Genomic DNA, 23,707 nt, shown 5'->3' on the forward strand with positions numbered 1-23,707 from the left:
GGGAGAAAAAGGGGGTAAAATACCAACATTTAATTATTATTAAGGCTTATATTTAGCCTTGGTATAATTTATCAGATTCTTCCTGACTGTTAGAAATGCAGTGTATTGACCTTTAATTGTGCAACAAAGCTTATGTAGAGAAAATGTACAAAACATTTTTTTTAGGTCATATCGCCCAGCCTTATCTTCTAAGCTATTGAATAAAGAAGAGTGGTATACAAACAGTATGCCTCTGGTTGTGTTATTATGTGTGAATGCATTTTTGTTCTCAATGATGCGCTCTGCTGAATATGACCCAGATATTTGACCCCAGGGCAAAGTGGAGGTGTAGCCTACTCTCGGTCGGTCTCCCTCTTCCAAACAAAACGGTACATTTCTGTAGTTCCCAGGAAGACCTGTGTGCATGGGGGATCTTGATTACTGTTATCATTGTAGTGGGCCTAGTAATTCCATAGTAATTGTAGCCCATATTTTATATCTTAGACATGTCATTCAACAGATCATAAACTCTTTGTCTGAAGTAGTTTTAGTACAGTCATAATTTAGGAAATGTGAAGGCCTATTTCGTAATACTCTTTATTACCACATGCCACAGTAGGTTTCATTCCACAATTGTTCATAATATGCCGCACATTTTGTCTTACATTACTGTACAGGAAAATAATTCAAAGTCATTTGTAAGATTATGCCAGGTTTCAGAATAGTGGTATGGTGTATTTATTACAATTTTCCATGCCATCCAAACATTATGAACTGCCGTGGCTATAATAATAGTTAGCCCTTGGAAGGTGATATGATACATACCATAGCCGAGCTGTGCAGCCATTTAGATAATAAGCCTCTCCTTCAGCCTCAGAGAATAACGCCTTTCAAATTGTAATTGGTAAATACATTTTAGTAATGATATTTGTCCCTATTATTTTAAGACCTCTGTGGGTTAAAGATTGGATAATGGGTGCAGGAAAATACACAAGATCATACACATTCATTTACAGGCAGAAGATATCTCTAGAGGATTTAAATTCAAAAATATATCTTATTATTATTAAAATGTACAGTATGTTATGCACAGGTTGCTTGTAATTGAACTCAGGTTATAATGTTTATATTTTCATACAATAGTATAATTAAGCAATAAGGCACAATGGGGTGTGGTATATGGCCAATATACCACGGCTAAGGGCTGTTCTTGGCACGACGCAACGCAAAGCCCCGAAATGCCTTATCGCTATTATAAACTGACTACCAACCTATTTAGAGCAGTAGAAATAAATGCTTTGTCATATCCACGGTATATGGTTTGATATACCACAGCTGTCAGCCAATCAGTATTCAGGGCTCAAATCACCCAGTGTATAATAATATATTTAATTTCAACCCCAGAGAAGAGGTTGTATGTTTGCCGTTCCATATCAACAAAGATACTGTATACATGTGGAAAAACAGGTTTGTAATCGACTGTGAGCTGTACCTCAGTTTACCCACAGGATTTTTGGGTCAGGACCAGTCTAGTGTGGATCCTCCAAATTGGCCCATGATCTATGTTTATGCACCTCAAATTGTGTGTGTGTTTGTTTGAACACGTCAAAATCAACTGTCGGCAGAATCTCTCTTTTTCAAGCTCATTTTCCCCACACTACCTCTCTTCGGGAGCTCGCTGTGTGAGGAGAACACTTTCCTCATTTACAAGCCTGTTTCCCTCTCTCTTTTCTGGCCAGCCACCAACAAACAGACTGGGACACACGCATGCACACACGCACACACGCACACACACACACACACACACACACACACACACACACACACACACACACACACACACACACACACACACACACACACACACACACACACACACACACACACACACACACACACACACACACACACACACACACACACACACTACAGGAAGGTGAGCCCTAGTTGAAGCGGTTCGCTCGTTTAAATGGCATTGTCCTGCATTTTCAATTACTCTGGCCAATTTGTTTGAGGAAACGAGAAGAGGAACAGAGTGGCAGTGGTCCAGATACACAGGGCTGGTGCTGGTCAATCAGAACACCTTAGTCAATAAAGAAACTATTTTATTTTATTTTAATAAAAGTAAACTGTTCTAGCTTCAGTGTTAACTGATTTAACACATTGCTTATTTTATTCTCTGTCTAGTTATGCCTTTTTGTCTTTTTTTTTACTCACTTATTTTCAGTAGTTTATGTGTGTTCGATTGTGTGTCCTTGTATGTCTGGCTTTATGTTCATTTTCTTGCTTGTCTGTCTGGGCTTGTGTGCACATTATTTTGTATTTAATTGGGTGAGTGTTTGGGTGTGTGCGTGTGTTTGTGTGACAGCGCAGTTGGTTTCAGACAGAAGTAGCCTCGTCAGCGCTAGTATACCAGGCCAGCCTCAACTCCAGCGCTCACTCCTTCCCCATGCTTTGTTTATGCTGGTTTGTTTACATCTCAGGCTCTCCTAGCCCAGTTTAGCTCAGCCTAGCGCTGGCTGATTAGGCACAACACAGTGAAATGTTCATGTACTCTGTTGCTTCCGATAAGGGGCTGATAGACGGCCTGGGTTTTCATCTTGCAGGATAAAACACAATGCTCAGGAGCGTAATTGGCAGCTAGGTTATCCCAGGACTGCACGTGGTTTTCTTAAAATGCCAATTAATTCTGATTTGCCATAAAGAATTGACCAGTCATATCGTCAACTGTACATATCGTCAACTGCTGCTAATAAAATAATTGTAGCTTTTTGTTGGGGCCTGTGATGCACTTACAACGAACAAAGTCAAAGGTTAGCCGACAAATAACTTGAAGCAGAGCAGTTCCCTAATTATATATATATATATTTAAATCAGTATTATTTTTGTTTGGGTTTTGGCTGTTTGGACCATACATATGGTGCAACTTTATTCAACCCAATATCACAGATTATTGTGAAATAGACATTAATTGCTTAAAATATTTGTTTTGCATACAGTGCATTTCAATTACAGATAAAGACAGTAGGTTACTTAAGACAGAAACAATAAGAGAGAGGTTGGTCAGGGAGGATGGGTGGGTGTATAAAGTGAACATCTAGCAACACAAAGTGTGTGTTCAAATCTCATCATACATTTAGCTAATTAGCTACTTTGCAACTACTTACTACTTTTGAGCTACTTTGCAACTACCATAACCCTTTAACCAAACTCCTAAACCTTTAACAACTTAGCGAGCATGTTAACTAACCCTAACCCTTTAAAAAAATATATTTAACCTTTATTTAACCAGGTAGGCCAGTTGAGAACAAGTTCTCATTTACAACTGCGACCTGGTCAAGATAAAGCAAAGCAGTGCGACACAAACAACAACACAGAGTTACACATGGGATAAACAAACGTACAGTCAATAACACAATAGAAACGTCTATATACAGTGTGTGCAAATGTAGTAAGATTACGGAGGTAAGGCAATAAATAGGCCATAGTGGCAAAATAATTACAATTTAGAAATTAAACACTGGAGTGATAGGTGTGCAGAAGATGAATGTGCAAGTAGGGATACTGTTGTGCAAAGGCAAAAAAATTACGATATGGGGATGAGGTAGTTGGGTGGGCTAATTTACAGATGGGCTGTGTACAGGTGCAATGATCGGTAAGCTGCTCTGACAGCTGATGCTTAAAGTTAGTGAGGGAGATATAAGACTCCAGCTTCAGTGATTTTTGCAATTCGTTCCAGTCATTGGCAGTAGAGAACTGGAAGGAAAGGCGGTCAAAGAGAATTTGGCTTTGGGGATGACCAGTGAAATATACCTGCTGGAGCGCGTGCTACAGGTTGGTTCTGCTATGGTGACCAGTGAGCTGAGATAAGGCGGGGCTTTACCTAGCAAAGACCCTAACCCTGAGCCTAGCTAAAGTTAGCCACAACAAATTGGAATTTGTATAATGTATACAAATGCGTTATGAAGAAAGAAAAGTGTGGTATACACACAAAATGCATTGTGATGAAAATCGTGTAATACACATGAAAAGTTGTTGTCTTAGCTCTCCTAATCAACACCTGTGTTTGCTTTATACCTCTCCAATGTAAATATGCCTTGTCTACTGCTGTCTTGGCAAGTTCTTACTGTTTTATTTCACTGTAGAGCCCTCAGTCCCGCTCAAAATGCCTTAGTTAGCTCTTTTGTCCCACCCCACACACATGTGGAGACCTCAACTTGTGCCTCCAGAGACGAAACCTCTCTCATCGTCAATCAACGCCTAGGTTTACCTCCCCTGTACTCACATCCTACCATACCATTGTCTGTACATTATGCCCTGAATCTTTTCTACCACACCCACAAATCTGCTCCTTTTATTCTCTGTCCCCAACGCACTAGACAACCAGTTCTTATAGCCTTTAGCCCTTATCCTACTCCTCCTCTGTTCTCTTCTGGTGATGTAGAGGTTAACCAAGGCCCCGTAGCCCCCAGTTCCACTCCTATTCCCCAGGTGCTATCTTTTGTTGACTTCTGTAACCTTAAAAGCCTTGGTTTGATGCATGTTAACATAGAAGCCTGTTAATTAACACAGAAGCCTCCTCCCTCAGTTTGTTTTATAATAACACACTCCGCCAACCCTGATGTCCTAGCCGGGTCTGAATCCTGGCTTAGGAACGCCACCAAAAATTCTGAAATGTCCGTCCCCAACTACAACATTTTCCGCCAAGTTAGAACTGCCAAAGGGGGTGGAGTTGCAATCTACTGCAGAGACAGCCTGCAGAGTTCTGCCATGCTATCCAGGTCTGTGCCAAAACAGTTTGAGCTTCTACTTTTAAAAATCCACCTTTCCAGAAATAAGTCTCTCACTGTTGCTGCTTGTTATAGACCCACCTCAGTCACCACCTGGACACCGTATGTGAATTAATTGCCCCCCATTTATCTTCAGTTTGTACTGTTAGGTGACCTAAACTGGGATATGCATCCTGTAGCACAAACTCAAAAAAGTTATTGGACACTGTAAAGTCCATGGAGCATAAGAGCACCTCCTCCCAACTGCACTGAGGCTAGGAAACACCGTGACCACCGATGAATCTACGATAATCGAGAATTTCAATAAGCATTTTTCTACAGCTGCTTTCCACCTGGCTACCCCTACCCCGGGCAACAGCTCTGCACCCCCCACAGCAACTTGCCAAAGCCTTCCCCATTTCTCCTTCACCCAAATCCAGACAGCTGATGTTCTGAAAGAGCTGCAAAATCTGGACCCCTACAAAACAGGTGGGCTAGACAATCTAGACCCTCTCTTTCTAAAATTATTCACCATAATTGTTGCAACCCCTATCACTATCCTGTTCAATCTCACTTTAGTATCGTCTGAGATCCCTAAAGATTGGAAAGCTGCCACGGTCATCCCCCTCTTCAAAGGGGGAGACACTCTAGACCAGAATTGTTACAGACCTATATCTATCCTACCCTGCCTTTCTAAAGTCTTCGAAAGCCAAGTTAACAAACAGATCACCGACCATTTCAAATCCCACCATACCTTCTCCGCTATGCAATCTGGTTTCCGAGCGGGTCATGGGTGCACCTCAGCCACACTCAAGATCCTAAGTGATATCATAACCGCCATTGATAAAAGACAATACTGTGCAGCCGTCTTCATCGACCTGGCCAAGGCTTTCGACTCTGTCAATCACCTCATTCTTCTCGGCAGACTCAACAGCCTTGGTTTCTCAAATGACTGCCTCGCCTGGTTCACCAACTACTTCTCAGAAGTGTCAAATCGGAGGGCCTGTTGTCCGGACCTCTGGCGGTCTCTATGGGGGTGCCACAGGGTTCACTTCTTGGGCCGACTCTTTTCTCTGTATACATCTCTTGCTGCTGGTGAATCTCTGATCCACCTCTATGCAGACGACACCATTCTGTATACTTCTGGCCCTTCTTTGGACACAGTGTTAAAAAACCTCCAGACGAGCTTCAATGCCATACAACACTCCTTCTGTGGCATTCAACCGCTCTTAAATGCAAGTAAAACTAAAAAACGATCGCTGTCGACACCCTCCCGTCTAGCATCACTACTCTGAACGGTTCTGACTTAGAATATGTGGACTACAAATACCTAGGTGTCTGGTTAGACTGTAAACTCTCCTTCCAGACTCACATTAAGCATCTCCAATGCAAAATTCAATCTAGAATCGGCTTGCTATTCCGCAACAAAACATCCTTTGTTCATGCTTCCAAACATAACATTGTAAAACTGACTATCCTACCGATCCTTGACTTCGGCGATGTCATTTACAAAACTCTACTCATCACTCTGCTCAGCAAATTGGATGTAATCTATCACAGGGCCATCCGTTTTGTCATCAAAGCCCCATATACAACCCACCACTGCGAACTGTATACTTTCGTTGGCTGGCCATCGCTTCATATTCGTCGCCAAACCCACTGGCTCCAGGTCATCTATAAGTCTTTGCTAGGTAAATCCCCACCTTATCTCAGCTCACTGGTCATGATAGCAGCACCCACCCGTAGCACGCGCTCCCAGCAGGTATATTTCACTGGTCATCCCCAAAGCCAACTCCTCCTATGGCCGCCTTTCCTTCCAGTTCTCTGCTGAATGACTGGAACAAATTGCAAAAATCACTGAAGCTGGAGTCTTATATCTCCCTCACTAACTTTAAGCATCAGCTGTCAGAGCAGCTTACCAATCATTGCACCTGTACACAGCCCATCTGTAAATTAGCCCACCCAACTACCTTATCCCCATATTGTTTTTTTTCCCTCCTTTGCACAACAGTATCTCTACTTGCACATTCATCTTCTGCACTATCACTCCAGTGTTTAATTGCTAAATTGTAATTATTTCACCACTATGACCTATTTATCTATCTCCCTAATCTTACTAAACTCAGCAAAAAAGAAACGTCCTCTCACTGTCAACTGCGTTTATTTTCAGCAAACTTAACATGTGTAAATATTTGAATGAACATAACAAGATTTAACAACTGAGACATAAACTGAACAAGTTCCACAGTCATGGGACTAACATAAATTGTATATGTCCCTGATCAAAGGGGGGTCAAAATCAAAAGTAACAGTCAGTATCTGGTGTGGCCACCAGCTGCATTAAGTACTGCAGTGCATCTTCTTCTCATGGACTGTACCAGATTTGCCAGTGCTTACTATGAGATGTCACCCCACTCTTCCACCAAGGCACCTGCAAGTTCCAAGACGTTTCTGGGGGGAATGGCCCTAGCCCTCACCCTCAGATCCAACAGGTCCCAGACGTGCTCAATGGGATTGAGATCCGGTCTCTTCGCTGGCAATGTCAGAACACTGACATTCCTGTCTTGCAGGAAATCACGCACAGAACGAGCAGTATGGGTGGCGGCATTGTCATGTCAGGATGAGCCTGCAGGAAGGGTACCACATGAGGAAGGAGGATGTCTTCCCTGTAACGCAAAGCGTTGAGATTGCCTGCAATGACAACAAGCTCAGTCTGATGATTCTGTGACACACCGCCCCAGACCATGACGGACCCTCCACCTCCAAATCGAACCCCGCTCCAGAGTACAGGCCTCGGTGTAACGCTTACTCCTTCAACGCGAATCCGACCATCACCCCTAGTGAGACACCGTGACTCGTCAGTGAAGAGCACTTTTCTGCCAGTCCTGTCTGGTCCAGTGACGGTGGGTTTGTGCCCGTAGGCATCATTGTTGCCGGTGATGTCTGGTGAGGACCAGGCCTACAACAGGCCTACAAGCCCTCAGTTCAGCCTCTCTCAGCCTATTGCGGACAGTCTGAGCACTGATGGAGGGATTGTGCTTTCCTGGTGTAACTCGGGCAGTTGTTGTTGCCATCCTGTACCTGTCCCGCAGGTGTGATGTTCGGATGTACCAATCCTGTGCAGGTGTTGTTACATGTGGTCTGCCACTGTGAGGCGATCAGCTGACCATCCTGTCTCCCTATAGCGCTGTCTTAGGCCTCACAGTACTGACATTGCAATTTATTGCCCTGGCCACATCTGCAGTCCTCATGTCTCCTTGCAGCATGCCTAAGGCAAGTTCACACAGATGGGCAGGGACCCTGGGCATCTTTCTTTTGGTGTTTTTCAGTCAGTAAAAAGGCCTCTTTAGTGTCCTAAGTTTTCATAACTTTCATAACTTAATTGCCTACCATCTTTAAGCTGTTAGTGTCTTAACGACCGTTCCACAGGTGTATGTTAATGAATTGTTAATGGTTAATTGAAGAGCATGGGAAACAGTGTTTAAACCCTTTACGATGACAATCTGTGAAGTTATTTGGATTTTTACGAATTATCTTTGAAAGACAGGGTCCTGAAAATGGGGCGTTTCTTTTTTTGCTGAGTTTACATTTGCACACACTGTATATAGATTTTTCTATTGTGTTAATGATTGCACGTTTGTTTATCCCATGTGTAACTTTGCGTTGTTTGTGTCGCACTGCTTTGGCCAAGTTGCAGTTGTAAATGAGAACTTGTTCTCAGCTGGCCTACCTGGTTAAATAAAGGTGAAATAATTTTTTTTGTGTCTATCTCACAATAAACTGTGATAGTGTGTTGAGTTTATTTCCAATTCCAAACTGTCTGTCTGTCTGTCGGTCGGTCTGTCTGTGAGACTTCAGGGAAGCTCCTATCAACACTGCCTCAGCTCCACCAGCCAAACTTCTCTTTGGCTATTCCTCCCAGCAGGGGTGTGAAGAGGGCCTCATAGTGTCTTTTCTGTGGAGAGAGAGAGAGAGAGTGTGAGGCAATCGGGAAAAGGATGGAAATATAGCAGCCAGCGACAGCAGCATTTGAACTCACACAGGGCTACTGAGGCATGGGGCATACTTCAGAGACTGAGAGAGGGAGTTGTGAACAGGGGAAATGTCAGAGTATTTATATCCCTCCATGTGAAACTTGCCCCAACCTCTCCAAGTCAAAAGAAAGGGATGATTATACAGTAATATGTGTTTACGACCAGAGTGGTTGGTCGGGTGATTTCAGCCCCTCTCTCTCTGGTATCCTGCAGCTATCCTATTCCCCTCCAGCGGTGGGGTGCGGTGTGTGTGGCAGGCTGCCTGGCTGGCTGCCTGGCTGGCTGGCTGGCGGGAGGGGAGAGCTGGGCTGGGCAGGGAGCCAGGTCGGGGGCCTCACTCACCTCCCACAATCCCCCTGACCTTCACACATGCAAATTAGCCACGTGCGGCCGGTGAATGGGAGGAGAGCAGAGCACACACTACCCCCTCCTCTCAGAGGAAAAGGGATTTCTCTCTCTCTATTTCTTGTTATGCTTCCAGCCCGCCTGTCTCCCCCACTAGCCCTCTCTTGCTCCCCATCTCCTCTCCTCTATTCTCTGATCTCCTGGGTGTTTTCTAAGCATGTGGTCCTCCAGTGGAGGGTTAAAGGGAGTCGAAAAGAGGGGATATACCCCAGTGGGGCTATCTCTACCTCTATATCCTCCCATCTGCATCTCTCTCTTAATTTGCTGTCTCTTCCTCTCTCGCTCCCTCTGCCTCAGTACAGGAAAGAGTCAGGGGGTTCATGGAGAGGAGAAAAGCGAGGGGTGTTTGTTACAATGCTACAATATTTATACACAGAGTATATCAGTATCGTTCTGACATCACCCTATTCCCCTTTGCCCAAGGGAAGAATGCTAGATGATAGGCCGGCACTTACTTTGTGTGTGTGTGATGATCGGCACACTTCTCCGCCTGGCTGCCGGGGACTTTAGTTTGTTCGTCCGACACATTGAGACATAGCAGTCTGGCAGGCAGCTTGTTTGTCTCCATGACGTTTTATGTGTCTGATGGACAATATTCAACTGTTACTATTGTTTTGGTGACCGTATGTGAAGGTGATGATGATGACGATTTAGAGTCTGTGGTGAGACGCGGGACTGTGTTGACCACCTCTGTCGGAACAGGCTGTCATTTACACCAATCAAGACTGTAATAATATCATCTAGATCCCCAACACACCGTATGACACAGAAACACTGGCTGACTGGACATCGGCACAAAAGCATGACAAAATATATACGCCGTGTCTCTGTAAGTGAGCGCGCAAACAAACTCAGTAAACCCGCTCAAGTATTTCTGTGCAATCTTGAGAAATAATTTGGGAGTAAGGGAAGGTTTTGTTTGGAAATACCCGTGCAGATAGATCAATATGTAAATTCACTAACCGGTTTGTACCTACACTGAAAATATATTGTTTTAGCAAAAGCACCTACAACTGATTTAAAATTGAACGCAAAAGCAGGGTTTCTGGTATATTTCACTGAAAGCTAAAACAAAACAGAGACTTGTTGTAGCACCACCTCCCTCCACCATACCATGTTGTGTCTTCTTGATGAACATCCATTGGTATTGTTGAATCAACATGTAAAAAGGTTACCGTAATGTCAGCTGTATGTCAGAGGGCTCTGATGGAGATTACGTTAGCATAGTCCATAGTTGGGCCTACAACGGGCTGCTCTGCCCAGTAGGGAGGCTGTGACATGCTCTGGGCTAGAAGGGACCTGGGTGTATTCAGACTGATGTGGTGGCGCGTAATGATCACACCCTGACACATTTGACATTTAACCTAAATGGAGTTGACTGTAAGGGAATGCTTTTAATACCAACATCTCCAGTAGTATATTACACCACATACAGAGTCTCGCCATTTCTTTTCACTCCGTATGTGGCTATTTGTTTATGTGTTGGAAATCACAGACCTGCACATTTCTCCAAAAAGTCTGGAACATCCAGTGACAGCGACAGAATTGCAGACATGGCTTTAGTGGTCGCTGCAATCTGAAGGGAAGGCATTTCTAAAATGCCGTCCCTCTGTCTCCCACTGTCCATCTCATTCTCTGTCTCTCTCTCGCTCGCTCTTCTCTCTCTCGTCTTTCTCTACCCTTCTCACCCTCTGTCCTCTGCTATCGCTCTCGCTCTCTTTCCCAGAATGTTGTCAACTCTCCTCTCCGTCCTCCTCCCCAGTCAGTCAGCCAGTCTTTGGGGTTGACCTTCAGCGCTGTAGTTAGTTAGTGGATGACTGTGCTGCCTGCTGCACTCATTATCCATCTAAGATGAATAGTTCCACCATAGGAGAGGAGGAAATAAGGCAATCAGACCAATTAGAAATAGTTACGAGCTTGGAGGGCGAGAAGAGCTGGAGGACGAGGGGACCTGGGCTCTGGAGGTCCTTAGCCTGTGTGTGTGTGTGTGTGTGTGTGTGTGTGTGTGTGTGTGTGTGTGTGTGTGTGTGTGTGTGTGTGTGTGTGTGTGTGTGTGTGTGTGTGTGTGTGTGTGTGTGTGTGTGTGTGTTTGGCGAGTCACTGTGGTTTGGGGGTCAGTGGAAACACCCCTTGTTGACCTGTAACCCCTAACCCTCAGCCCTGTGGCTTAATGAGCGCTTGTTAAAGAGAGGATGTTTGAAATGCCAGGCCAATGCCATCACCTTAACGAACATCCTCACATTCCCTTCTTTTCTTAATTAGGTCATGGATTTTTATGCTGATTGTCACTTTCAATGTTTATATAGTATGTTGGGATGAAGTAGAAATCCAGGGTCAGAGTCGTCTCTCTGTTTTCTACCGATCAGGGCCCTTTATCTGTGCTCTGTTATGACTTGGGTCTGCTGTGAGATGTATTTACTTCATTTCTCCCTTCATATCTTCATCATTATGTGGTGGAATTGAAACAGCTGTACTCCTCTGGGTGTTGCACATGTAGGCCGATACAAATCATCTGCCACTTGGAGAAATGAGAGGGAAATGAGGCCGGGCACAAAGGAGAAGGCGATAGGGAAGTGATTGTGTTCCTAGGATGAGCCTTCTCCATTGAGAGCACTGCTGCTGCCCAACTGGGAAATTCAGGTGGGTCAATATTACATTGTTCCGAGTTGCACTGAGGAGCAGGAAACGAAGAGGTTTCTGTCACTTGTCAGATCAATTAGATCGAGCAGAAGAATCTCAGTTTACAGAAGAGGACACAGATGATGTCATATGTCCTAATGTATGGGTATTGTGGAGTCCCGTGAATGTGTGTTTCAGAGGTAAATAGTGCTTGAGAGAGGCCCTATTCTCCCGGTGTTAGGGTCCCCCTGCCTTCGGCCTGTGCTGATGTCTAGTTGGGCATGCAGCTAGCTCTGGTCTCTGCATGTTGGGCGCCTCCGCCCCATCTCTTCCCGGTTGGTTCCCTGCTCAGGCCTGTCACGTGTACCATTGGGCTAAACTATGGGCCCTGTGTGCATCAGAAACCATTATGCGTAATAGCCTTTCCGCATATCATTCTCCCCGTGTTATGACACTTATTTTATGACTGCTTACATATCAAATATTTAAATAAACAGAATAGGGGCTGGTTGATGCCGAGGGGGGGAAGACATTAATTTCCAAGCGCAAAGGCGGCAGGCAGGCAGGCAGGCAGCGAGAAATAAAGAGAGAAGGGGGGCAGTGGAGAGGAGGGAGACAGAGAGAGAGGGGGGAAAGGCTGCAGATGCGGAGAAGAGAAATGCTTCACTTGCCTCCAATCAAAGTGGAGGAGGACAATTTTTTGCTTACGCCTCGCAGCGGCAAGCGGGTGGCGGGCGGGCGGCGGCAGAGGGGCCATTCGTCAGCGCTTTTCCCCGGGCTGGGGCTGACGGCAGGCCCCAGTGGCTCATAAAAGCAGCCCAGCATAGTAATATCAATCGTGTGCCAAGGAGAGCGAGCGGGAGAGAAAGCGGAGGTAAAAACAGAATATAACACAACAATGTGTAAAAAAAGAAAGGACAGAGAGGGAGGGAAGGGTAGCAGACTGATTTATATATCTATGTTTTTTCTGGAGAGAAAGAGAGAGAGAGAGAGAGAGAGAGAGAGAGAGAGAGAGAGAGAGAGAGAGAGAGAGAGAGAGAGAGAGAGAGAGAGAGAGAGAGAGAGAGAGAGAGAGAGAGAGAGAGAGAGAGAGAGAGAGAGAGAGAGAGAGAGAGAGAGAGAGAGAGAGAGAGAGAGAGAGAGAGAGAGAGAGAGAGAGAGGCAACAAGGTCTTGTGGCTGAACCGAGCCGTCTTGCGTCGGGAAGCGTTGGTGGCAAGCCCATTACTGTCAGGCTAATCTTAAAATAATTAATTGCGAAGTCGACGCTTTTAAAGAGTATTGTAATTGAATCCTAAATTAGGCCTGGGAAAGAGGACACGTCCTGCTTTGCTGTGAGCCTGCTCCCATTCCCTCCCTCCCTCCATCTCTCTCTCTCCTTCCCGCATGTGGAGGAGATAGAACGCGAGGCAGGAAATGCTAATGAAATGCATATTTGGGGGAAAAGGGCCATCTATAATTTAGATGTTTCTTTGAATTTGAATGATGTGTGAGTGCTGTGATTTATTTTACTTGTGGAGAGGATCATTCTGTCAGGATTTTATTCTTGTAAACAAATGCGAAGAAAGGAGAATAAAAGCAGAGCAATAAAGTAAACAGAATGGAATGAATAAATTGAGCTTTTGTCATGAATAATTTGTGAGGGATGGAAGAGAAAGCCATGTTTCCTCAGAGAGATTGACATTTTGTTTTCATATTGTTACTTGTGACTGACTTGAAAGCTATTGGATATTGACCACAACATGAATTGTATATTGTTTTGCTCTGCACACACACACACACACACACACACACACACACACACACACACACACACACACACACACACACACACACACACACACACACACACACACACACACACACACACACACACACACACACACACACACACACACACACACACACACACACACACATTGAACTCTCTGCAGACTCCAAGCCTCCATCTAACTGAGGTATGTTTTGAGTGGAGCTCTCAGCCAGTGGTCCTAGTAGAGGAATGGCTGCTTGCTTAGAGCCTTTAAACTGTAAAAACAGCTCAATGTGCTTCCATTTACCCCTGCTGCCTCCCAGATGGGCTGCCTGCCTGCCTGCACTACGACCCCTGTCTGGCCTGCTGGATCAAAGCTCCGGGACGGGGCTGCCCTCCATAAAACGTCTGCCTTGACAATGGTGTTGGCTTTGAGGTTAGATAGAGAGTTTGAGCTCCATGGGGAAAAATGGGAACCCTTAATGCTGAGACCTAAACCATTTGTGTTGGGTGTGTAGCTTACTGCTGGTCTGTATTGGGCAGACTGAGACTATTAGAATAAATAGTGTGAGACGGACTCTTCTCCCTGTTATTCTCTTTCTATCTATGGATCAAACAACACATTCCTCCTTTCAGTGTAAGTATTGCCAATTGTCTGTCCACTGTCCAAGACAAATACACATGGGGAAATGAAACAGACCGTGCAGTGCAATTTAAGGATTTGCTTTGGACTTTCTCAGTGCTTTAATATGTCTATGCTTTAAAAACAGAGCAATAAAACGTGTTACGGTTGTAGTCTATTAAAAGTAACAGAAATGAAGGTGATTCTTTCTGCCACCTAATTGTTTGTCCAGTGTAAGTGTAAGTGTTTATGAATAAAGGATTAGTTAACTGTTCCACAGCCTTAGGCTTTAGTGGCCCTTCTACAGGCTGAGAGAGGCCTGGGTGGGTGTTGGGTGGTAGCTGGAGCCTAGGTGTGTGGTGGCTGGAGCCTGGGTGTGTGGTGGCTGGAGCCTGGGTGTGTGGTGGCTGGAGCCTGGGTGTGTGGTGGCTGGAGCCTGGGTGTGTGGTGGCTGGATCCTGGGTGTGTGGTGGCTGGAGCCTGGGTGGGTGGTGGCTGGAGCCTGGGTGTGTGGTGGCTGGATCCTGGGTGTGTGGTGGCTGGAGCCTGGGTGTGTGGTGGCTGGAGCCTGGGTGTGTGGTGGCTGGAGCCTGGGTGGGTGGTAGCTGGAGCCTGGGTGTGTGGTGGCTGGATCCTGGGTGTGTGGTGGCTGGAGCCTGGGTGAGTGGTGGCTGGAGCCTGGGTGAGTGGTGGCTGGATCCTGGGTGGGTGGTAGCTGGAGCCTGGGTGTGTGGTGGCTGGATCCTGGGTGTGTGGTGGCTGGATCCTGGGTGTGTGGTGGCTGGAGCCTGGGTGAGTGGTGGCTGGAGCCTGGGTGAGTGGTGGCTTGAGCTTAGGTGGATGGCTAGAGCCTGGACATGCATTTTGCTTTAGGCCAGCTGTCATTGATCGCTCAGCACCACCAGCCCATGTTCTCATCCAGCTTGCTGATTGATTCAGAGGTCTTAAGCGATTGGAAGTGGCCTGGGCTGAGCACGCTCGCCTGGGGTGGCCTGGAGAGGCTGTGGGAGTCACAGCCAGCCCATTTCCGTGGCACTCCCAGGTCGACCAGCCCATTCAGCCAGGAGCTCAAGGCATTATGAGGACAATCAACCCCCTGGCGCTCTCGCCTTGTGCCGCTTGCGAGGGGGGGTGACGGGGTGGACCAGGTTTATTGTTACACGCACACACACACATACACACACACCCTCTCCAACCCCCTCTCCATCCAGCCTCAATCTCTGAATGCAGTGAGCAGTGCGAGTGTGTATTGCGATCAATTCACCAGCCTGCTGTTGCCTCATCCAGACAATGCCCTGGCAGTGATACACGAACAGCAGCCAGCGCATTTATGGAGGAAAATAAAAAAATTAATGAAAATATATTATTTTCCAATTAACTTTGTAAATTTCCCGCTGAGCTATCAGACAGTCGCTGTGAGGAGTCCGATAATGAAATCAATTTGGTTCAAATTGTTTCAGGTGACTTTTAATGAGTATCTAATAGCCGCCGGAGGATAGAAGGTCAGGATATCTGTTTGTTGTTTTTAAAGTAATTGATGAAATCATGGATATCCAGAGAGGACTGGGCTGTGGCCCAAAACACAGAGCACGACGACATTCTGGCATTCCCTGCGGAGACGTGGTGATTCTCCAGGACTGCACTATGGCTTTGAATGCTGTACTTGAGAAGTGATGGGAACGTAGTTCGCCAAATGGATTGATGAACTCCTAAGGGTTAAAACATTTCCATTAGAATTAAGGAGCATATTTTATACTGTAGTAAGTGCGCAGTCTTCCATTTTTCTAATCCTCTACTTGAGGCCATGCTCGTCTTGCTCTGTGGTTACGAAGCAGCTGAATAGCCTGTTTATTATAACAGCTAGACACAGAGAGGCTGATGGATGAAGGAGCGAGTGTAGTTCTGCCCAGAGGAGCCTTTAGCTTCATTTGTGTATCTATTGCTCCTCTTAATATTCACTTATGTATTTTTCCCCTTCTCTGAACACATTACCGGGGAATAGCCATTGCTAATTCATAAACACGCTTGATAATTCTGCCTCATTTATAGTTATTGGAGCCGTAAACTATTACTTCCCCTTCCAGACCATTCTATTAGCGTAGATGGTAATTCCCCTGAATAACTCGTGTATATTTAATATCAGTGTTTATGGCAGGCCTGGTCTCTAAAGAGAGAGGAAAAAAACACAGCAGATTTCTTGATAAACACATAGCCTCCTATCCTCCCTGGAGCAATGGGGTTATTGTTGTGTTTTTCCCTCTTCCATATGTCTGTGGCCGTCCGGCCCGTCGTCTCGTCTCTCCAGCAGCATGCCTCTCTGCCTGGCCCGCCTGGCTCTCCGTCTCTGGCTGACTGGGAAGGAAAGTGGAGCACATTCCTCTCGTGCCACGACTCCCCTCCCTCACATGAAATAACTGTGTGGCGGCTGAAACTCTTTCTCAGGGTTTCTGCTGACAGGAAGTGAAGCATCTAGCACTCCAACACAGCGCAGGCCAGCTCCTCAGAGAGGCTGGGAGAGACAGGCAGCATCCGCCTCCTCTTCCTCCTCCTCTACATCAATATCAGCTCTCCTCTAAGACTCCTCAGACACCAGCTAGCCGGCCAGCCAGCCAGCAGAGATAGGTCTCATCATCTATTTATGTGGCTCTGAGGATTTAATGGTAGAATGAATGGGTGCATCTGCTGGCAGTGGCGCTACCATTGCAGACCGGGCATAACACTGACAATTCATTACTGTCGACTGACTGGCGAGGGACACAGGATACTGGCGTGGATCTGGTGTGGCGAGAGCTGGGCTGGTTGTTGGCAGAATCTTCGTCCAAGTTGTTTGGGTCCAAGCTGTTTTGAATGTGCCTCTTTCTGTTAAGTTCTTTATTTGTTTTCATTCTGTGCTGGTGTGTGTCCATCGTCGCACACCTCTCATTTTGTCATTGAGCTTTTTTCCTCCTCAGGCTCAGTCTTTTTCCATGAGGAAAAGAGTTCCTGCTATCGTCTGACCCCAATCTCTCCTCAGACAGATGAGCTCCCCTCCTCTCCCGCTCTCCCCCTCGCCCCCCCTCCATCCCTCCTCTGTTGCCTGCTCTAATGACGGCTGCGTGCTCGCCGTGAGGAACCAAACGCTCAGCCACTTTCCCTTAGCGCAGGGGGGATGCGTCTGCAGACGCACAGGGATGTTTTGTAAATATTGGTGTCAAATGCGGAGGGCACTCTCACCGACTGGCACCTTAGCAGCCTCAGAATCCTAACACCAGTGAGAGCAATTACCAGCATGATCTCAACACAATAGTATGATGCTACTGCTGCTGCCTGCCTGCCTGCATGACAACACACTCTTATCTGCCTCCTCTCTCTCTCTCTACCTCTATATCTGTCTCTCGCTTTCTATCTCGTTCTATTCTCTCTCTCACTATCTATCTGGCTCTCTTTCTCTGTCTTTCTTCTTCTCTCTGTCACTCTCTGTCCCTCCCTCCCTCCCTCTCTCCCTCTCTGTGATAATTTCATGCTTCTCATTCGTAGCCGGCCTTCATGCCTAGCTGCCTGTGCCACCCAGAACTGAGCCTGTTGGGCTGAGCAAAGCCAATTTGCCCCGCCACGACTCCCCACGGACCATTCACACGCTCACCGCTGACATTTGTAAAGAGACGCTTTGCAACGCGGCGAGGGTTGATGTGTCAAGCGGAATGAGATTTTGTATTTATAAATATTCACTGACAAACGTTCAGTCCTGGGAAAGCTTCTGCTTCTTTACACTGCCGGGGAACGTGGACCACACGGTCAATGTTGTTGTAGGGTTATTTCACCGTTTACCAGCAGAGTACGGTGCAGTTACAGGCTGAATGTTATGTGGAGCCCCTTTGTAACATCAGTTTAGAAGATGCATGACACAAAACCATTCAGGCTAGTAGTTAAATATCAGTGACTGTGTAAAAGACTGGACAGGAGCTTTTACCTGTAAATTATTCCAAAGAATGCATGTACTCAACATTTGCTGTCAGATTATCCTTCACTGTCTATTTTGCTGTCATCGTAACTGGGCAACGAAGAGTTAACCTGCCTGCTCCTCTCCTCTCCGCTTGATGACATCGGTATTGTCTTTGCATCCATGAAATTAATTTTCTAATCTTAGTCAGCAGGAGTGGGGAATTTGCACACATTAATATGGAAGTCGATCTCCCCTCCCCTCCCCAACCCTGCAGTCTCTTCCTCCCTGTTCTCTTCAGTATGAAACAGTGGGCTGTAACCGTCTGTGTTTCGGGCTAACGCAGCGCTTTGTACTGCAGGCACAGCCATGTGGTTTCATAGGAAGCGGCGGATTTTGTGCTTCTTTACTGGGAAAGGATGTCATTCAGATTGTCTGTTGTTTCTGTGTCTGCATGTCAATTCTCAGGGGACAGGGTTTGGTACAATGGATGGAGAATGATATCCGTCTACAGTATAGCTAATTACATTAAACATTGGTGATTGGTTCTCTTTGTTTCTTGTGATGTACACATAGTGTTAGCATACTGGTATCCAGTATGATGTATGGACAAATGCTCACGATGCTGTCAGGCTTGGGACTGGACCAGAGCAGCCAACTACAGCTAGCCAACAGGGCTTTTCTCTGGGCGGGCTCAGACCTCGCTCCTCTCCCTCTGGACCATCCATCCAGCTCAGCCTTGGACCAAACCCATGCTAGAGGAGAGAGGATAAACACAGGTTAGCAGCTGTGGCTGGTGTGACAATCTTTCTGTTGGAGGGAGGTGGTGATTTGGTCATCTGTGTGGAGGACAGGACAGTGATGGTCACTGTGACTGGCCTGACTGCAGTGTTGTATCCATGTGTGTGTGTGTTTGTGAGCTGGGCTGACACTGGTTTCTCCTTTCAACAGTCAGTTCCAAGACAAGCAGTTGAGGATGGAGCTGCATATGGACACATGCAGGCAGACACACACACACACACACACACACACACACACACACACACACACACACACACACACACACACACACACACACACACACACACACACACACACACACACACACACACACACACACACACACACAACCGCGTATAGGAGGCAAACAGTTAAATTAGCCAATAAATCTTTGATTTATGTACCCACATTCAAAATGAAATTATAATAATAACCATTAAATCATATTGCTTTTATATCTATTTGATTTTTATTAGTAAATTCTGTTGTTTTATAATTCACATTTCACATTGTTTTGTGGGGAGTGTTTTGTTTTTGCTGATTAACAACTTTGCACATTAATGTGAAAGACTGAAACCATTTTGAAGTCATAAAATCAGAGTCAATAGAAGTCTGAAAAGCAATTTAACAGGTTTCACCCGATACTAATTTTGCTCGTGTTCTTTCTTAATAGCTTTGTTTTGCAATAAGCTCACGAGAGTTGAAAACTGCAGGGGAGTTCATCAATTGAATTTCAGACGTAGTATTGTCTCTTAACACCTCAATTGAATGGCATGCCCAGATGAACAAAACTGAAAATACATTGGAACAAATAAAAGCTATTTTACTCTATTCCCTGTGACTGTTTTATTTACACTCCCTTTTGGCGAAAACATGATTCAATTCATATTATTCATCTCTTTTCAAAAGTACAGATGTTTCTCCAAGGGACAAAAGTTCCTCATCAAAGGTAGTCTTTTGGTATAGAATGAACTATACAGTTAACTCATCCCCAGAAATAGGCCTAGTTTGGGATGAAATCTCATTTGATAGAACTTTACAGGACAGCATTGGAAAAAAACCATTTCAATCATTTTAGGAGATCTAAAATCAGTCTAGGAAATCAAGTTATGTTGCTGCAGCCTCCATGGCTTGCAGTTATGGTGTAACTTTAAGAGGTAACTCTTAGACATTTCAGCATTTCTCTGTCTCCTTCCAATCGAATTGTGTGTGTGTTTCCTTCCCCAATCTTAGGAGCTCTAATTCTTCGTCTTAGTGTAATTGTGGCATTCTGAACTCGGAAGTGACACGAGGAGATTTGTTCAAGTTGCGCTCAGCGTTTTGGGGAAAGAGGGACCCACTTGAGATGACCTGAGGAGGAGAGTGGAAGGAGGGAGGTGCGACCTGAGTGTGTCTCGTATCAGAGCAGAGTGAGCGGCGCCGTGGCCTGGATGTGTGGATTGAAGAGCGGTACCCTTTAGCCTTTCGCCTGTTTTTTATTTATTTTATTTCACCTTTATTTAACCAGGTAGGCTAGTTGAGAACAAGTTCTCATTTGCAACTGCGACCTGGCCAAGATAAAGCATAGCAGTGTGAACAGACAACACAGAGTTACACATGGAGTAAACAATTAGCAAGTCAATAACACAGTAGAAAAAAATGGGCAGTCTATATACAATGTGTGCAAAAGGCATGAGGAGGTAGGCGAATAATACAATTTTGCAGATTAACACTGGAGTGATAAATGATCAGATGGGCATGTACAGGTAGAGATATTGGTGTGCAAAAGAGCAGAAAAGTAAATAAATAAAAACAGTATAAAAACAGTATGGGAATGAGGTAGGTGAAAAAGGGTGAGCTATTTACCTATAGACTATGTACAGCTGCAGCGATCGGTTAGCTGCTCGGATAGCTGATGTTTGAAGTTGGTGAGGGAGATAAAAGTCTCCAACTTCAGCGATTTTTGTAATTCGTTCCAGTCACAGGCAGCAGAGTACTGGAACGAAAGGCGGCCAAATGAGGTGTTGGCTTTAGGGATGATCAGTGAGATACACCTGCTGGAGCGCGTGCTACGGATGGGTGTTGCCATCGTGACCAGTGAGCTGAGATAAGGCGGAGCTTTACCTAGCATGGACTTGTAGATGACCTGGAGCCAGTGGGTCTGGCGACGAATATGTAGTGAGGGCCAGCCGACTAGAGCATACAAGTCGCAGTGGTGGGTGGTATAAGGTGCTTTAGTGACAAAACGGATGGCACTGTGATAGACTGCATCCAGTTTGCTGAGTAGAGTGTTGGAAGCCATTTTGTAGATGACATCGCCGAAGTCGAGGATCGGTAGGATAGTCAGTTTTACTAGGGTAAGCTTGGCAGCGTGAGTGAAGGAGGCTTTGTTGCGGAATAGAAAGCCGACTCTGGATTTGATTTTTGATTGGAGATGTTTGATGTGAGTCTGGAAGGAGAGTTTGCAGTCTAGCCAGACACCTAGGTACTTATAGATGTCCACATATTCAAGGTTGGAACCATCCAGGGTGGTGATGCTAGTCGGGCATGCCTGTCTAATTAATAGGAGTGTTAGGCAGGCAGGGAGGGACAGGCAGACACACTGTTGCAGGTAGGAAGGCAGGCAGAAATACCAAAAGTGGCTATTATGTGTTCTAGGTTTAAAGTGATGATGTTTAAAGAGGGTCATGTGGATAATGATATTCCTCCAAAACAATATTGTTCCAAAGAATGAACCTTTGAACCTTTGAACTTTTTATAATAAGGCTTTTATCATTCTCGTGTATGTGTGATTATTTTGTCTTTATCTAAAAATATACATGTAAATACAACATGTAAAGTGTTGGTCTTATGTTTCATGAGCTGAAATAAAAGATCCCAGAAATGTTGCAAATGCTCAAAAAGCTTATTTATCTCATGTTTTGTGCACAAATTCCTTTACAACCACAGATCACGTTGATTGGCTGGGCCTTGCTGTTCAGTGGGTGGGCCAATGCCCTCCCAGGCCCAACCATGGCTGCACCCCTGCCCAGTCATGTGAAATTCATAGATTAGGGTCTAATGAATTTATTTCAATTGATTGGTTTCCTTATATGAACTGTTGCATGTTGCGTTTATGTTTTTGTTCAGTGTATGTGGTACCCAGATAATGGGTTCTCAACCTTAAACCTTTACATCACATTGTCGTAGGGACCACATGTTACATAGTAGACACATTGTGTTGAGTGTATTTTTTTTTACACTCTCTAAATGGTTAAATGAGTGGGAAATAGATGTAATTGCTGCAATAGTTTGTGAGTGGGCAACATATAATATCATCCAAAATGGATATTTTGCCATATAAAATGATTTTATAATGTGCTAATTTCCCTAATGTGGACAGTTTGTGTTACCACCTTACACAAGGGCACATTGTTTACCTCATACAATTGAGTGAAATGACCTCAGATTGGTGACTGCTTTAATCAGATTCATTTCTTTGGTTTGGTACCGTTCACTTTGTTACACGCGCCTGTCCGTCACAGGACTTAGAAAGCATTTGTCAATTTCTAAAGAGCAAGGAAAAAACGGGGAGCTCCCTTTCTAAAAGTTGCTGGCCACATGTAAATATACAGATTTGACAGTCAAGCCGTCCTTTATTTTGAGCCCTTTCACTATTTAGAACGACCCGTGGAGAGATGATTCCTTGAAATTATCCAGTCAAAAAAGCGTTGTTTCCTTTTTCATATTGGCCATCTACCGGAAACATCGCCCCACAAGGAGATGAGTCGCCAAATGGATAGTTGCTTCTCATCTATCGATGGGTAATATACCTAAGTTCGCTGTGGTTTGCCTTTTAGAGGAGCACGAATGGCACATGTAACGGCAGCCAGTTCCATTGGTTTTCACACAATGTCAATGTGAGTGATTCATTTGTTTGTGCTATTGATTATAGACGAACAAGCTCATCAACTCCAGCTTCAAGTGGACACTTGACTAATGTTGACACGTGTGCAGTTTATAAGGTACTAATTGAGCAAAATACTAGTAATCTGAACACAAATCAGATCCGTGTGTGTGGACAGTAATTTAACATTTTTGTTCTTCAAAATATCTCGACATATTTCAGCTTAATCCATTATTAATGTGGACATTTCTAACCAGTGTTTTGACACTGGGCTATAAATCAAAAAGCCATGACAACAGGAAGCAGCAACAGTATCATTTTCAACGGATCGTTTAGGAACATAAATGATTCTTTTAGCATTATTTTTCAACATGAATCTACTTAATTAGGTCAAATCGACTGTACGAGCCCAGAAACAAGCTGTGATTTGTTGATTTTGATAAATATTAGTGAAATTGTGAAAATGTGTTTGCCTTGCCTATACATACTCCACCTACAACATATTCAGTAGCATATCTCTGTTCTATATGTGGTCAGGTTATGGTCACTGTGGTCAATAGGCATGGTGAGTCGGTGGTCTGTGGGTACAGTCAGTGGTTGTGGTAAATGTGTGGTTAGAGGTGGAGAGGTGATTGGTTGCAGAACAAGCTACAAAGAGCAGGCAACAGAAAACACCATCCATCACTCCCTTCTCACAGACTATTGACTTCTTCTTTTATATTATTTTTATGACATATTGCATTTACTACATAAAAGTGTTTGGAAAGAAAACATAGTAGAACTTTCCCCAACTGAATTGGTATTTTCTCCGTGACTTGTCTCCTGGATATTGTCCCTTGATGAGCAGCCGGGCAGCATGTGGAATACAGTACAGTAGGCTATTCTGCTTCTCCCAACAGGGTTGGTTCAGGCCTTATTGAGTGGGGATGTGGAGCTATTGTTGATGGAGGCAGGAGATGAGCC

The 23,707-nt window shown here is 45.0% G+C and overlaps 1 protein-coding gene across 3 annotated transcripts in view; it reads left to right on the forward strand.

The window, feature by feature from the left end:
- Window positions 1–23,707, forward strand: part of LOC118368440 (AT-rich interactive domain-containing protein 1B-like) — a 236,493-nt gene that overhangs the window by 4,291 nt on the left and 208,495 nt on the right. The window lies entirely within an intron of this gene.

The sequence above is a fragment of the Oncorhynchus keta genome, chromosome 35 (genome assembly GCF_023373465.1).
Source record: "Oncorhynchus keta strain PuntledgeMale-10-30-2019 chromosome 35, Oket_V2, whole genome shotgun sequence".
Classification (NCBI taxonomy): domain Eukaryota; kingdom Metazoa; phylum Chordata; class Actinopteri; order Salmoniformes; family Salmonidae; genus Oncorhynchus; species Oncorhynchus keta.